The sequence below is a fragment of the Vulpes lagopus genome, chromosome 10 (genome assembly GCF_018345385.1).
Source record: "Vulpes lagopus strain Blue_001 chromosome 10, ASM1834538v1, whole genome shotgun sequence".
Lineage (NCBI taxonomy): Eukaryota > Metazoa > Chordata > Mammalia > Carnivora > Canidae > Vulpes > Vulpes lagopus.
This window is the reverse complement of record NC_054833.1, coordinates 116,386-132,573: the sequence shown is the minus strand read 5'-3', so window position 1 is coordinate 132,573 and position 16,188 is coordinate 116,386. Positions and strand designations below refer to the sequence as shown.

Sequence of the window (16,188 nt, the reverse complement as noted above, 5' to 3'; positions counted from 1 at the left end):
GGCTTCCGGGTGTCAGGATGGCCGAGTGGTCTAAGGCGCCAGACTCAAGCTCCGCTTCCTCGAAGGAGGGTTCTGGTCTCCGCATGGAGGCGTGGGTTCGAATCCCACTTCTGACACGTCCTTTTTGCCCGCCTCCGATCTCAGCTGTTCTCCTCTGTCTTCTGCTTTTCCTTTTGCGACCCCGAAGCCGGGCCTTAGGGAGGCTGTCCCTTTCCTTCCCCGCCTCGGTGACAGTGACCGGGGACCACGTCCCTCCCGCACCCTCTGTCCATCGCAGGCGCTTGCCCGGGCGCGCGTGGATCCGGGACGTGGACGCCGGGACGCGGGAGCCACACAGCCGGTCCCCATCCCGGGGACCTGCTCCAGCCCCTCAAAAATCTAAGGGCCCAGAGCGAAGATGGGAAGGCAGGTAAAAAGGACAAAAGGAAAGGTTCCACCGAGATTTGAACTCGGATCGCTGGATTCAGAGTCCAGAGTGCTAACCATTACACCATGGAACCCCACTCGAGAGCGCGTGTTCACACTGTCCATCTGAAATCTCCTCCGTTGTACCCTTGTGTGTGTGTGTGTGTGTGTGTTTAAGTGAGAGCTGTACGGAATACACGTGAAGAACGAGGCACCACTTTAAACAAAAGCTCTGTCTCTTCTTCCTGATTTTTTTTTTTTTTTTTTAGTCTAAGAGGGCATTTTTTGGCGGTCGTGGGGCGGGTGGAAAATCCGTGCACTTTCCAGCCTCAAGGCGATGGAGCGTCAGATGGGTGACAGGTGGTGGGAGGGGCTTCCACCGCACCTAATTCCCGGGACAGGGGCAGCGAAGGGTTCTGAGGATATTCTTTTGCTGGTTTTGATTTAGCCTTCATTTCTGACCCACGCAAAGGCAAGTTGGATTTTCATCTCACGGTTCCAAAGAGAGAAAGGAAAAATAGAACATTTCCTCTCTGTAGCTTCACTTACTCAAAGTACCTGCAGACCCTTCCAGGGTGACGCTGCGTTGTCCAGGTGCTTTCCTGCTCAGTTGTAATTCTGGGTTTCAAACCCGAAGATCTGTGGCCCCACTCCAAAAAGTACCAAGTGCCCGCCGGTCCCTTTCCTCTTTGACACCACAAGTCTGGGACTAATGGAAGCTTAACCAATGCGTGTTTCTTGAGGGCACAGATAAAAGGAGTGTGTGAATATTCAATGGGATAGCCCAGTGTTAGACCTTTGGGAGGGTTTCCTTTGCCTTCCTTCCTTGGGCTAAATCTGACAAGGGTGAGGGGGATGGCTGTTGCATCTTTTGTTTTGCTTTGTTTGTTTTTGTCCTTTCTGGGTCACAGCTCCCAGGTGGACATTCTAGTGTTCAAATGTAACCATAAATAGGTGTCCTCCAGTGTGGATGAACACAAGTCGACACCGTAGTGCTGCGCATACTCACCTATTTTTTTTTTCCAAATCTTAACTTCATTAGGATAACATGATTGTTTACCTAGTAAGTGTAAGAACAACACATAACAAAGAGATCATATATACAGCATGGCTGGAAGCCACACCCAAGTATAAATTGCTCCTCACTTAAGCTAAATATGAAGTCTTGACCACCTGTTCTCAATATGCCTCAGTGAGTCTCCCAAGGCTGAATTGCGAAGGCATCCCTGAATCATTTTCTGCAACTCATCGTTTTGCTAGACCTCCAACCAAGCAAGGTACCTGTCACTAAATAGCTGCCCAAGAAACATGGTGGGGAGAGAAGGAGTGAAACGAAGACTTTTGGCCAGGTAACTGTGAGGTTCTCCTGTTTATACACACACACACTTCTCCATACCATGTCCATGAGTCTCTCCTGGCCTTCAAAGACGGCCTAAGCCATCTTAGATCTATCTGAGCAATGAACCAAGTCTTTTCTCCCCAGTACAGGTGGGATCCTTTTTATTTCCATGAGCTATAATCTTATTTCTTAAAGAATAAAAAAAAAATGACCACTGGTTTTAAAGGGATACCAGGACATCAAAAGCCCATTATTTAACTTTAAACTACTCTCTGAGGATAGGCAAGGGGGAGGGGGTATAAATGACTGCTTTTTCAGCCTTAGCACATTTATTCCCTAGGAAAGGATAGTGGGTAAAGATCTGGAAAACAGGGCAGATGGCCATGGGTTGGTTTATTTTTGAGTGTGGAATTCAAAAGCCTGTACCTTTCCCTTGGATTGCCCATGTGGTTAACAAATATCACAGGGTGAATGCAAACAAATGAAGACCACCTAAGGGAACATCTTGGGAAGGGTGGACAGATGCCTGGGCCCCACAATCCAGAAGCCATCTGTTCTCTGGTGATCTACCCAAGAATGGCTTGCAGAGCTGAACACAGAAAGAGCAAGCCAGTGTGGCAGAACCAGCAGTCCACAACCAAGATCACTGCAGGTTCCCAGAGAATGGGGGCTTCAGAACGCCTGACCCTTCATAAGACTGAAGATCTCAGGGTCCTCCCAGGTTCTCAGCTCTGTATGCACTGCTTACCCCACAAATTAGAAAGTTATTCTTTCATGTATTTATTCATTGAAATTTGCCACAAATATTTATTCAGTTTTCCTGATATGGGGAAGCAAGAGAAATACTGTTCTGTATCTGACAAATCTTACAATGCATGAGGAAAAGCAGACAATTACACACAAAAGTTTCCGAAAGTCATGGTAGATGCCGAATGATGGACTGAATGGTAATGGAGCCTGCCAGCCCTGCCAGAGAGGGGCAGGTAGCAATGAGCCAAGCCCACCGGGGCACCACGCCCTGCATTTCTCCTTTGCTGTTTATCAGATTCGGATTTTTAAAACTTCATATATAAATTTATGAATCCACGTATTTGACTTATGAAACAAATCTCCACCCACTCCAACAACTTAGGCAGAAGTGTGTCAGATAAAATTTATAACCCTCCCCCCCTTCTCCGACACTGTCACACCAGGAGCAATCCGAAGCGTGTCCTTCCATACCTTGCGCGGTTGTACGACCCGGTTACATTCTTTGTTCTGGCCACAGTATACCTAAGATGTGATTCATAGGAGCTGAACAACTGCACAGGAGTTGTGCCATCCTGGGGCTATTGCTCGCCTTCCGTACAGGCACCAGGGCAGGGAACCTTGCTGTTCCTCCCTGTCACCGTGGCTAACGGTGATTTCGGAAGGGTAGATCCCGGGAGGCTTCCAGGAAAAAGCAGCTTCTAAACTGAGACCTCGAGGATGATGGCTTGAGGGCAGAGGGAAGTGCTGGGAGCGGGAACAGGGGGAGCCCAGTCTAGCGGACAGAGGCGCGCGGAGGGGCGGCGGCCTCTGGGGCTGGGGGGCGCGGAGAGAGGGCGTGGAGGGGTGAGGAGGGAAGGGGCGGGGCGAGGCGGGGCTGGAGCAGGAGCGAGGCGGGGCGACCCCAGGATAGGGTTTGCACAGGGAAGGTTGAGAACGTGAAATCCGAGGGTGCAGGCCTGAGGGGAACCGGGGGTTCAGGGACACCCACGCTCTTCCTTCGTTTATAGATTAAACGTACTGAGTAAGCACTGCTGTATCTGCGCGGCCTGAGAAAGCACCTGGCACATAGCAGGTGATCAACAAATATTTTCTAAAATAAAAGAGTGAATTAAAGGAAGGTCTGTTGGTGCTGGATGCTTGTGGGGGTGAAACTGCAGTGATAGGGGGGGTCAGTACCACACGCAGATGCTCGTCACCTTCTTGCTCATTGAAATAGTTGAAGACCCATCGTGAGTGGGTGGGGGCGGCGTGCACGGGCGCTGTGACCTCTGGGAAAACCCCTAGGGGGGTCCTGCCTAGACTTTGGTCTGTGATAACTGTCCACACTGCGAGTGACGGGGGCGCGTACACAGCCAAATGGCTGCAAAAAGCACCCTGGCAGCGGTGGGATTCGAACCCACGCCCCCGAAGAGACTGGAGCCTTAATCCAGCGCCTTAGACCGCTCGGCCACGCTACCGCCGGCCCCAGGTGGCCGCTTGCACTTCTCCGACCTGAGCGTCCCCGCGCCGCGCCCAGCCCCCTAGGCCTCGGCCTCGGCTCGCGCGGGACTCGGGCCCGTCCTCTGCCGCCCCAGGCGGCCCCGCAGGTCGCCCACAACGCGGCGAGGGTGCGGGCGCGGAGGAGCTGAGACGGCAGAAGGGAGCGAGCGCGTCCGCCGATGGGCGAGCCCCGCCGCTAAGGAGGGACAGAAGCGAGGGAAGGGCCCCGCGACCGCACGGCGGAGCGTCCCGGGAGCGCCTCCGGGAGGCACAGGTGCCCGGGATGCGGCGCCTGTCGCGGGTGCCCAGGTGCGCACCGCCCCGAGACCGCGGGAGAGGCCGCTGAGCGCCCGCCGGGATGCGTGTCCCGCGCAGCTCCGGCCCGCAAACCGGGGACGACGCGGCGGGAACCGTCCGGACCCCAGCCCGGGGTCGGAGACGACACGGTTGTCACCGTGGGTAGGCGCGCTGGGGGCCGGGCCCAGGCGGCCGCCTCCTTAGCGCAGCCGGCAGCGCGTCAGTCTCATAATCTGAAGGTCCTGAGTTCGAGCCTCAGAGGGGGCAGCACGTTTTTCGTCTGCTCTCAATGTAAAAGTGTACAACGTATCTTTTATTTTTCAATGGAGGAAATTGCTTGAGAAGACTGACGGGCAATTTGCTGTTTAACGGGACGTGTATGTTCAGTAACAAAATAGTGATTTTCTACTAAGCATTCAATACTCCAAAATCCTTCGGGTTCTTTCTTATACCAATTGCAGATACAGCTAGTAGATTTTCAAAATGTTCTTCAGATAGGCTTGGAGTTGTTTGACACCACGGTCAAGAAACTTACTGGCTCTGGGGTGCTGAGAGGAGGAGGGACAAACCGTTTGGGGATGGGGAGACTGTAGGGTGGTGCACAATACATCTCTATTAATTATTGATTGGTCCTCTCTTACCATTCTTCTTGTTACCACCAGCTCACCAATGACATCCTATGTGTAAAAAAATGCCCCCCTCAGTCTCGTTACATTGTCCTTCTTATCCTGCCTCTAGTACTGTTTACTGGACATCAAGTCACCAAAGAGAAAAAAGAAGAGAACAAATAGCAAGTGATATATTTATTTATTTATTTATTTATTTATTGACAGGAAGCAGGATTTATTGGTGGGCATGAATAGGGTTTGGGTGGAGCAAGGTTCTCATGAGTGCAGAGCCCTCCATTTGTCCAAGGGGCCACGATTAGGGATGTATTTGACCCCACAGCCATCTGGGATGAGCCGCTTTTCGGCCACTGTATTTTCAAATTTGTCCACATTAAACTTAGTAAAGCCCCACTTCTTGGAGATGTGGATCTTCTGGCAGCCAGGGAACTTGAACTTGGCTCTGCGTTGGGCCTCAATCACATGCTCCTTGTTCTGCAGCTTGGTACAGATGGACATGATGACTTGGCTACTGTGCCCTGGGGCTTCCCAAAGGCACCTCACATACCTGTCTGCAGCCTAGATTGGAGATAGCATGACGTCAGACATCGAAGTTGACCATAAAGGGCTGTCTCCAGGGTCCCTTAGGGCAACCCATACAATCAACAGGCTGCATACACTACCAAGGAGGCTACTGTTTGCCACCATGGCACACTGGGCCCCCATGGAGAAAGAGCACAGTCGGCTTAATTGGCTGCAGAAGGAAGTGATATTTAAAGAGTGAAGATAAACACGCTACTCCAGAATGAACAATGAGTTAGGGACAGGCAGGGCTAGGTAGGGAGAGATAGGTAGGGAGCTGTGGAATCAGGCTCACAAAACAAAGTCCCCAAAATGCTGAGAAGTAAGAGATAAGGGAACAAACCAGACCACGCCGCCCTAGGTATGGGTGGAAAAGATATTTTTTATGACAGTCGCCTGTGACCAACAAAGAATAGCCAGACCTAAAAGGAAGAGGAAGCCATAAAAGATGTTATCTCCAGTCTCTACTCAAACCAGGACATCGCAAGAATGATAAGGCCACAGGCTCCCTGGTCAGTTCTAAATAAAAAGACTGTCAGTGGGGGGCTCAGTGCTGGCAACCATGTCGGAACTCCTCTCACTTCTAAGAAGAGCTCTTAGATACAGAGCTCTCTCTGTATCCTTGCTTAATCAAACTATTGCTTTACTCACTCTCTTTTGTCCACGAGATTGATTCTTTGACTCAGTGAGACAAGAACCTAGCTCTCCTGCTTCAACATGATTCATATTTAATACCTCGCTCTTAACATTTCAGTTTATCCAATAGGAAGTGTTCAACAGGTATTTACCGAGAACCAACTATAATCCAGACACCAGTCAAAGCTGTGTCCTTCCCTGTGAATCTCTTCTCTCTCAGCTTCAATCCATTCTTGTATACCCTACGCTGTGATGTTGGGGCTGGGCATCTGCCAATGACATTTCACAAACCTTTGTCAGGGAACCTGAATGCAATCAGTTGAACAGCATTTTGCTCTGTACCCTTGTCCTACTGCCTCATGGTACTAGGCCAAATCTGCATGGCCTTCTATGGCACAGTGGCCATCTCTGTGTCCCCATCATCTCTTGCCCCATTCTGGCCCATTCTTTATGTGAGAATGATGAAGTTTTGGAATATAGTTTAAGTACAGAGCCGATGACCAAGAAAGAATTCTTGACATGTCTTTGGGGCAAAATGATGGTTTTATTAAAGCACAGGGACAGGACCCGTGGGTAGGAAGAGCAGGTGCCCTGGGCCTGTGAGGGGAGGCTGATTATATACCTGGGAGTTGGGAGGGGTTTGGGGATAGCATACTCTCTAAGGAGTTTTGGAAGCCAGTAGTTGTTGCTCAGGAAATATGGCAGAGCAAGAGCAAAGAAAGAAGATCCCTTTGGTTCCAGAAAATCTCCTGAAAAAGGGAAATGCTTATCAGGCCCTTAAAGCCACTCAAGCAAAGCAGGTGCTTTTGGACAAGAAGGAGCAGAAGAAAGGAAAAAAGCTCAAGTTTAAGCGACTGGAGTGGTTCCAACATGATTCCTGGTGGCAGCAGTGTGACAGGGTGTGCCTCAGATGCCTAGAAGTGAAACCTTAGAAGTGCCAGATAGACATTACTTGGCCTTCATTGTACGCATCACGCATCCAAAGGATTAATGGAGTGAGTTCACTGGTGCAGAGAACCATTGCAAGGCTGCACCTGAAGACAATTTTCAGTGGTTTCTTTTTCAGAGTAACTCCCCAGACCATGAAAACACTGCTACCAAGAACAGAGTGGGCTTCCTCAAGGAGGTGGGCTTACCTAGCTGTCAAGGAGAATGCATCAGTCAGCTCATTTGGCAGCTGAATTAAACCCAGAATATCTGAAAGCACAATGCATTGGTGGCATGTGTTTTGTCTTCTGGAATTGTTACCACTATCTTCAAAGAAGATTATTTTCTGCTGTATCTTCAGAAACTAGAGGGAGGGTCAAGGAAAAGGTGATGGTGCTCCTGGCAGGCACTTCTGACCACAGCACAGTTCCAAGGAAAAGTTCCAGTGTGTTTTCCACATTGGCTGCCACTGCTACCTCTCAAATCAGCAAAGGACTCATGCCATGGAAGAAGGAGTCCTGCTATGTCACATCTTCTATCCTGAGATTTAATGGTGAATGAATACCCAAACATGAATATAAGGCAGCAGTGGACCAAGCTCGGGGACATACTTGAACCTGGGGGTTCTGGGGCCTTGTTTTGGACAGAACTTGAAATACAATTGCAAAGAAGAGCACACACACACACACACACACACACACACACACACACACACACAAAGGAATTTTGGAAGCAAGGTTCCCAGGACCTTGAGGGGGCTAGCTATTCTTGGGAAAAGGTCCCTTATTACTGTCTAATAAAACCTGAGTCATGAGACCCTTCAGATGTGTATCGGTGGGCCATGCACTTGGAGGATGATTGTCAACATGTACCTTGGAGGTTTAGAGATCAAGGAAATTTCTGAAGGAATTTGTATATGTTGGAGTAGACTCACAGGCTCCTGGGGGTCAGGCTGAGACTGCCTTCTGCCCTTAGCAAAGTATGAACATTGGGGCAGTTGAGTCCATAGAGGAAGGTCCCTCTGCCTGTTTCAAGGACTTGTCAATGTGCTTTGTCATCAGCTAGTCCTCTGTTCCCCCATCAAGAGCAGCATGATCTTTCCAAGATTACCTCTGATCATGTAATTTCTCTCTGCTTAAAATCCCCAGTGACTTTGCATTGCTGCAAGAGTGAGGTCTCTATTCTCCACCCCTGGCCATAATAATCTCAGAGCCTGTCAGTCTTCCATGTGCCCTGTGTTCCTGTCCCCTTCTTGCCACCAGTTCTTGCCAAAGCTTTCTGCCTGCCAGCACTTCAGGCCTGCTTGCAACTATCTGGAAGTGCTGTCCTCTTTGCTCCTCCTAGAATGCTGGAGCCACCTTTCTGCGCAACTTATTATATGAAGCCTTTCATTCTCAGTTTAAACAACACTTTCTGGGAGAAGTCTCTTCTCAGCCCCTTGAGGAGGTCATCTCCATTTACAACCTGCTCTATTGGAAGTATGTGGGAGGTTGGGGGGCACTATTTATAGTATGCATACTTCTTTCTTAATTTTCTACCTCTATTCTCCCTTTATCCTGACTTAAATCCATTAACTTCTTCCATTTTATCTTATTGTACTACAGTTGTGAAGACCACCTCAAATTTGCCTTTACTGGTGGCATGGATAAATGCATAATTAGAAATGAATCTCATGACAATCACTTACATCATTAAAACAGGGATGTAGGGCAGCTCCAGTGGCCCAGCGGTTTAGCGCCTCCTTCAGGCCAGGGCGTGATTCTGGAGACGGAGGCTCTCTGCGTGGAGCCTGCTTCTCCCTCTGCCAGTGTCTCTGCCTCTCTCTGTGTGTCTCTTATGAATAAATAAATAAAATCTTAAAAAAAATTAAAACAAGGATGCAACTTACTCTTTGCCAATGACCTGGGGGCAGAAATAGTCTGGAGCCATATTCAAAGGGGCAAGGGAAAAATAAAACAAAGCAAAAAAACAAAACAAAAACAAAAACAAAGGGAGAAGGAATGGAGTTGGGAATAAGTAAAAGGAACATGAACAGAATTTAAAAAGAAAGGCATTCTGGGATGCCTGGCTGGCTCAGCGATTGAGCATCTGCCTTTGGCTCTGGTTGTGGTCCTGGGGTCCCAGAATCAAGTCCTGTGTCGGGCTCCCTGCATGGAGCCTGCTTCTTCCTCTGCCTGTGTCTCTGCCTCTCTTTCTATGTCTCTCATGAATAAATAAACAAAATCTTTAAAAAATAAAAATAAAGACATTAAAAATCTTAATAAAATAAGGAAGACATTTGGACTCAGGACCAATACTTTTTTCTCACTAAGATTTCGAGGAAAGCAGCTATGATATGGTGCTCAGTTGGTAGAGCAACAGACTTTTAATCTGAGGCCCTAGGATTCAACTCCCTGTTGAATTTCCTAACGTTTCCACTGTCCATCTCTGGCTTCACTTTTGCAGAGCTGTCCTTTTATGCAGAAACCACGGGGATACATGACCTAGGTGACCACATGATGGCAAAATCTTTAGGGTCAAGCATTTCTAGCCCGCAATGAAGAAGTGACTCCCCTACAAAGTGAGGAAAAATAGTGGGGGATACATGGGAGCTTTACAGTAGGATGGTCCAAATCTTTGTGAAAAGAACTAACCTGCACATGGTCCCAGAGTAATAATCTTTGCCTATTGATCTCATTTAGCTAAAAAAAAAAGTAGGCCAAAGTTATTACATCCCTTCTTAAGGAATGTGGGTGGCCATGTGTAGAATTCTCTGAGTGAAGCAGAAGTGCTCTACCCCAGAATTGGTTGGTAAATGAACACTGCAGAGGCTTTTTTTAGACATTCAAGTTCAGTAAAGGATACAAATTAGGTAGAACTAGAAACTCTCATCTAAACTTGCATTGTTACAATAATACCTTATTCAGGAAAATAGCATGCTGTGATCAGAATTCTGCGTTTCCACGTCTGCCCAGGGCCAACCACACCCTCCAACACAACTTTAAATAAATCATCTTGGGACACCTAGGTGGCTCAGTGGTTGGGTGTCTGCCTTTGTCTCAGGATGTGGTCCCGGAATTCTGGGATGAGTCTCACATCAGGGTCCCTGCAGTGAGCCTGCTTCTCCTGCCTATGACTTTGCCTTCTCTCTGTGTCTCTCATGAATAAATAAATAAAATCTTTAAAATCAATCAATCATCTTGGTTTTGTTTTTGGTGGTGAATGCTCCAGACCATGGTTGCTGCATATCAGAGTCATTGATATTTTATTCATGAGAGAGAGAGAGCGAGGGCGAGAGGCAGAGACACAGGCAGAGGGAGAAGCAGGTTCCATGCAGGAAGCCCAACGTGGGACTTGATCCCAGGACTCCAGGATCCTGGATCCAGGCAGCGCTAAACCGCTGAGCCACCCAGGCTGCGCTCATTGATATTTTATTACTTCCACTACTCTTATTACAGGTGCAGAGATTTGATTTCCATGGTAGAGTTTATTTTACATAGGTGAGAATGTACTGATCAAGCATGAATATGGTTATGATATATTCAGGTTCTGGCTTGGAACGTCTCTGACGTCTGGTTACTGTGTGTCAGTCCTTCAAGCCTAAAAAACTCTGGGGTGAATTAAAACATAGTTTCTACAAAGGAGAGGAACAGATCCTGAATAGCGAGGGCTTCCATAAGGATGAGGCATTCCCTAAAGAACCAGATTATACAGAGAGTCCAGTGGAAGAAGATACCCTAAACGTACAGATGGGACCAGATTATACAGAGAGTCTAGAGCAATCTGGTCTGGTTAGGACCAGATTATACAGAGAATCTAGCGCAAGAAGATACCCTATATTTGAGAAGAGGGAGCCACAAGACCTGCTGAGAACACTGAATGTCAGATTTCATTTATCTGTCCATTTTTTTTTCAATAAAGTAAGCTGCACTCGAGCACTGTATGTTATACTAGATGTTGGCAAATTAAATTTAAATACAATAAAATATTTTTAAAAAAGAACTAAGTTGCATCAATAGAAGGGTAGTGTTCTAAGAAGGACTAGAAATCAGAGGAACTTGGACAAAAGAGCTTGTTCATTGGAAAGAGACGAAGATAAGTCATTGCACACACAGAAGTAAAGAAGAACATCCATATGTACTTATCTACCGATCAGGTGGGAGAAAGTTGAGACTTAACCTCTTTGACAGAATAACGTCGGGCCCAAAAGGGTAGGGAAGCTGTAGTTTCCTGACCCAGGAAGAGCTCAAAACGGAACTGCCCCCTCTGAGGTTCGAACTCAGGACCTTCAGATTATGAGACTGACGCGCTGCCTACTGCGCTAAGGAGGCAGGTGTCGCAGACGCTCTCAGCGCAAAGTGTTCACTGCGGGTCTTACTTTGCTCCAGTTCGGTTCTTCCCCGGATTACCTTTCTCTGCACTTCGGAAATGAGATGCTCCCTGCAACAGCTTGTAACCCCGAGGCCGACGGAGAAAGCAGGCGTTGATGCGACTGCCTCGGCTCCCCTGGTCCAAGTTGACGACCCCGCCCGGCACGAGGAGGACATTTCCTCGCTGTACCCTCCTGGACGCGCGCTCGCTCACGAGCGGTGAGTCAGCGCAGGTCGCCCGCACCGAGGCTCTGCCCTCCCATCGGCGCGCGATCTTCGGGACGCGGACGAGTCCCTCCTGCTGCCGCCCTTCTCGGGAGAGGCCCGCCCCGGGAGACTCCCTTCGGCCTTCGGGCCCGCCGGACGCTCGGTGCGGAGCGCGGCGCCCGGGCGGGGTGTGCGGGGTAGGACGGGACTGCGCGGGGGGGTGCCCGGCGTCCGGGCGTCCGGGTCTCCGCGCCGAGGCTGCCTGCTGGATACCCCTTCCCGCGCCACAGGCGGCTGGGACCTCGGGGGCTGGAGGCACCGCGGCGTTAACATCAGGGCCGCTGTCCCGCGCCGTCCCTCCTCTGCACCTGCAGTGCCGTCCTCTTTGGGGTCCCGCGAGCTGCGGCCTGTGGTTCAACGAGGCGCGCGCTGCAGGCGGCGTCCCCCGGTGACTTCGCTCCGCGAGGTGAGCGATTGGGCAGCAGCGTGATGCTGCCTGTAGATGAGCTCGTGTGCTTTGAGTTCTAACAGCGCTGGTCGTTTGCCACGTGGTTGATACACGGTGGCACGTCAGTTAGGTGTCCACCGTAACTATTGGACAGCGGCCTGCACACACGTTGCAGTGCTCACCCCAGGGGTAGCTCCCATCACCGAACCGCCCTGTTACTGCACTCTTTTCCCTGAGATGTGCTCCTTTGACCCCTGTGACGTGGGAATTCCGATGCTGGGTGAATTTTTAACCTTGGGAACAGCGCGACCATATTTTCTAAGAGTTTGAATAACGAAAATGAGAATGATTAGCACAGGAAAGCCAGCCTGACCCAGACATCACTGAAAAAGTAGAAATGACTGTCATTTCAAGGACAAAAGGAAAGACAGGTGCACCTGGGTGTGGGAGGTAACCAAAAGAGAGGGTACTACATAATACGCAGAAGAGAATTTGGAACTCTACATGACAGAGGAGGCATGCACTTGTATAGGGAACCTAAATCTGCAAATCCCATGACCTGCTGAATCAAAGATTTTTTTTTTCACCTCCCACGCCAACACTCATTTGAAAATAGCATTGGGTCTAATACTACAAGAAACATATGCTTTATCTTATTGATTGCTCTATTTCCTGATTCAGAAGTTGCAAGGCGAGGACATACAAGACGGGACATTTCTATGCTGTGTATTGGCCTCTTGCACCATGGAGCTGATTCCAACAGATGAACTCGCTCTCTACAATATGGCACCAAATTGAGTCGTGTGTCAAGATACAGCAACAAGAACAAATTTCCCCCAGCTCCTATGTACTATTATTTGAAGCATAGCATGGAAAACCTTCTTCCTGATCAGTATGTAGATTTAATTAAAACTTCCAGATACATAAAACTAGTGATTACTAGTGATTAAATACAAAATGGACCTTGCTCAGACATCTGCATGTTTGGCAGAAGGTGCAAATGTAAATTTTGGCAAATTTCCATTTAGCCTATAAGCTTTTTTACCAAAGAAAATGAAAAGATATTATCTGGTGAATGTTCTACACAACTTGTCTGCAACACTGCTAAAAAATGTTGTAATTTACTCGTGATATTGAGGCTGTCATAGTTTATCGAGCCTTATGGTCACTGTTTACTTTCTTCAATATGTGCGGAAGCACTTAAAGAAGTTTCTGGCTTTAGAGAAATGGAAGGAGATGGCTTTCTTAGGCATGTGCCTCCAAGATACCTAGCTAGCATCGTTGTGGGCCATAGGAAAAAATGTTAAAACATTGCTCTCCTGTAAAATCTTTACTTCCAGTGGGATAAAAAGAATGCCTTTCTCTAATTTGGAAACATTTTGAGGATGAAAATAGTGAAAAGGACCATGGTAAACCAGACATTTATATGCTCTTTCTCCAGCGTTGTTTGATGGTATGTCATGTAAATTGTGACAAAAGCTTATATATACACATACAGTAAAGACTCATTTTTGGTGGAAACAAGACTGTTTCAGAAGAAAGGAAAAACAGTATTCACAGGAAAGGGCAGCCAAGCAGTTAAGTGAAACAGGACTCCCTTAGTTTCTTTACTAAAAGTATAACTTACTTAAAATCCAAGTTTTCTTTCACAAGTTCAAGTTACTGCTGTGCTTTAATCAAGATGAGGCGAACTGGAGGGATGCCTGGGTGGCTCAATGGTTGAGCATCTACCTTTGACTCAGGGTGTGATCCTGGTCTGGGGATGGGGTCCCTGTATTGGGCTCCTTGCAGGGAGCCTACTTCTCTCTCTGCCTGTGTCTCTGCCTCTCTCACTCTGTCTCTCATGAATAAATAAAGTCTTAAAAAAAAAAAAAAAAGATGAGGAGGACTGCAGCAGGAGCAGATCTGTAGGCTAGAGAGATTAAGGCATCTGTGTACCTGTGTACCTTCTGTGGGGATGTCAGTCCCATCCCTGACTGTGCTCAGTGGGAAAGGGGGTTGGGGATGGTTATGGGAATCATCAGGGTATAGAGGATACTTATAGTCACATGACCTGGTGAACTCAGGCAGGCAGAGTGCACATGTAGAATATGTAAGGTTCAGCTCAGAGCCCTGGAGAACTAAAAAATTCAGAGGTTGGGAGAGGAGGAAATAAAGAAGGAACTACATTGAAGTAGAAGGAAAACCAAGAGGGTGTGGTGTTCCAGAGGCCAATGAAGAATGTGTTTCCATAAAGAGGAAATACCAACTGGCAAAATGCTCCTGAGAAGCAGACCCAGGCAAAGGCTGAGGATTTACCACCAAGTGCCTCAAGATGGAGTCCACTGGGACTCAACAGGGGTTTCCTTGGGGTGGAGGCTGAAGTTTGGTTAAGAATGGGCTAAAGAGAGGGGCACACTTAGGGGTATCTCTACCCTGCAGATATTCAGTTTTTGGAGAAAGTGCTGGCATGTTTGGTTTGACCAGAGGACAATGAAGGCTATCCTAGTTGGTAATGCTGGGAATTACCCACGTAACCTAGGCTGCATAAGTAAGGAGGTAAAGACGTGAGGAGGAAGGAGATGCATTCAATAATTTACCAGAAGACAAGAGAAGAAGAGCTTAAAAGACAAGAAGTAGTTAGTATAAGATATGATTGAAATTTACATCTTGAGTTGGTCCTGGAAGTTTAAATGTAAGGTCAAAGGTGATGAAGTTTTGGAATATAGGTTTGGTCCAGAGCCCATGGCCAAGAAAGAATTCTTGAGATGTCTTTGGTGCAAAATGGTGGTTTAATTAAAGCACAGGGACAGGACGAGCTGCTGCCCTGGGGCCTGGGAGGGGAGGCTGATTATATATCGTGGGAGTTAGGAGGGGTTTGGAGAGCCTGTTCTCTATAAAACCTGAGTCATGAGACCCTTCAGATGGATATCGGTTGGCCATGTGTTTGGGGGATGATCGCCAACCTGTATCTTGGGGGGTTTAGAGATAAAGGAAACTTCTAAAGGAATTTTTATTTTTTTCTTTTTATTTATTTATGATAGTCAGAGAGAGAGAGAGGCGCAGAGACACAGGCAGAGGGAGAAGCAGGCTCCATGCACTGGGAGCCCGATGTGGGATTCGATCCCGGGTCTCCAGGATCGCGCCCTGGGCCAAAGGCAGGCGCTAAACCGCTGCGCCACCCAGGGATCCCTCTAAGGGAATTTTTATATGTTAAAGTAGGCTTACAGGCTCCTGAGGGTCTGGGTGAGATTGCCTTCTGCCCTTAGCAAAGTATGAACATCGAGGCAAGTGAGTCCATAGAGGAATATCCCTCTGCCTGTTTCAAGGGCTTGTCAATGTGCTTTCTTCTCAGCTAGCCCTTTGTTCCCACATCAAGGTGGTATGTTTTTCAAATTGCAGCTTATAACGCTTTTATGGGTTGTGAAATCACTTTAGTGGATCCCAACTAGAATTTCAATTTAGGTGAAAGAGAAGAAAATACAAAATGTCAGCATGCATCACAAGTAAGTAAGGGTTGTGATGTGAATGCTATTTCTAATTATAGATCCCACTAGAGCAAGTTTGAGAAACACCAGGGTAGAAAAGGAAAGAGAACAATCTTTAGAAATGAAAAGCCTAGGGGGAGATGGGGTGGGATGATAGGAGGGCTGAGGGAACCCACATCCCACTTGCATACCTGGACCCCATTTGTTCAACAAGATTTGGGGAGCTCAAAAAAAAAAAGATTTGGGGAGCTCTATGGTTGTCTCCTCTGTAGGGGAGGGAGAGGAAGACACCATGGGTAGGATTTTTTTCTCACAAGTTTTATGTATATCTAGAGAGGGTAAGAAGTACTAGAAGCTGGCTCCTGATAGTAATTTGGGCAAGTTTACTGAAACTGTGGTTTTTAAGCAGGAAGAAACCACAGTTCTCAGATTAAGGAAAGCGTTAAGATTTCTTTCCTTTTGACAAGAAGACCAGCCTAGATTTTATCCTGAAATATTTTCTTGTTACCGTCTTCTTATCCTTTTTCTTCTTCTTCTTCTTAGTCTCCTACCCTGTCCTTACCTGCTGAGCCCTCTCAATTTTGAGCCAGTTTTTGAGTGTGTAAAGAATATGATTCCCAGCAACACGTCCTCATCATTCCCCTCCAGACCACATGTCATTGAGCTGGGGGATGCCAGGTGCCAGTGTGCAGTGGCC

At 47.9% G+C, this 16,188-nt stretch overlaps 6 non-coding genes across 6 annotated transcripts; 2 read left to right on the top strand and 4 right to left on the bottom strand.

The window, feature by feature from the left end:
• The first annotated feature begins 11 nt into the window (after window positions 1-11).
• Window positions 12-116, top strand: TRNAL-CAA. Its single transcript has 2 exons — window positions 12-49; window positions 71-116. It is a non-coding gene; the product is annotated as a tRNA-Leu (tRNA).
• Window positions 117-428: 312 nt separating this feature from the next.
• TRNAQ-CUG lies at window positions 429-500 on the bottom strand. The gene has a single exon. It is a non-coding gene; the product is annotated as a tRNA-Gln (tRNA).
• Window positions 501-3,869: 3,369 nt separating this feature from the next.
• TRNAL-AAG lies at window positions 3,870-3,951 on the bottom strand. The gene has a single exon. It is a non-coding gene; the product is annotated as a tRNA-Leu (tRNA).
• A 513-nt stretch (window positions 3,952-4,464) lies between these two features.
• On the top strand, window positions 4,465-4,537 carry TRNAM-CAU. Its single transcript has one exon. It is a non-coding gene; the product is annotated as a tRNA-Met (tRNA).
• Window positions 4,538-5,501: 964 nt separating this feature from the next.
• Window positions 5,502-5,635, bottom strand: LOC121501065. Its single transcript, XR_005990504.1, has one exon. It is a non-coding gene; the product is annotated as a small nucleolar RNA SNORA70 (small nucleolar RNA).
• A 5,622-nt stretch (window positions 5,636-11,257) lies between these two features.
• TRNAM-CAU lies at window positions 11,258-11,330 on the bottom strand. The gene has a single exon. It is a non-coding gene; the product is annotated as a tRNA-Met (tRNA).
• Between the last annotated feature and the right edge of the window lie 4,858 nt (window positions 11,331-16,188).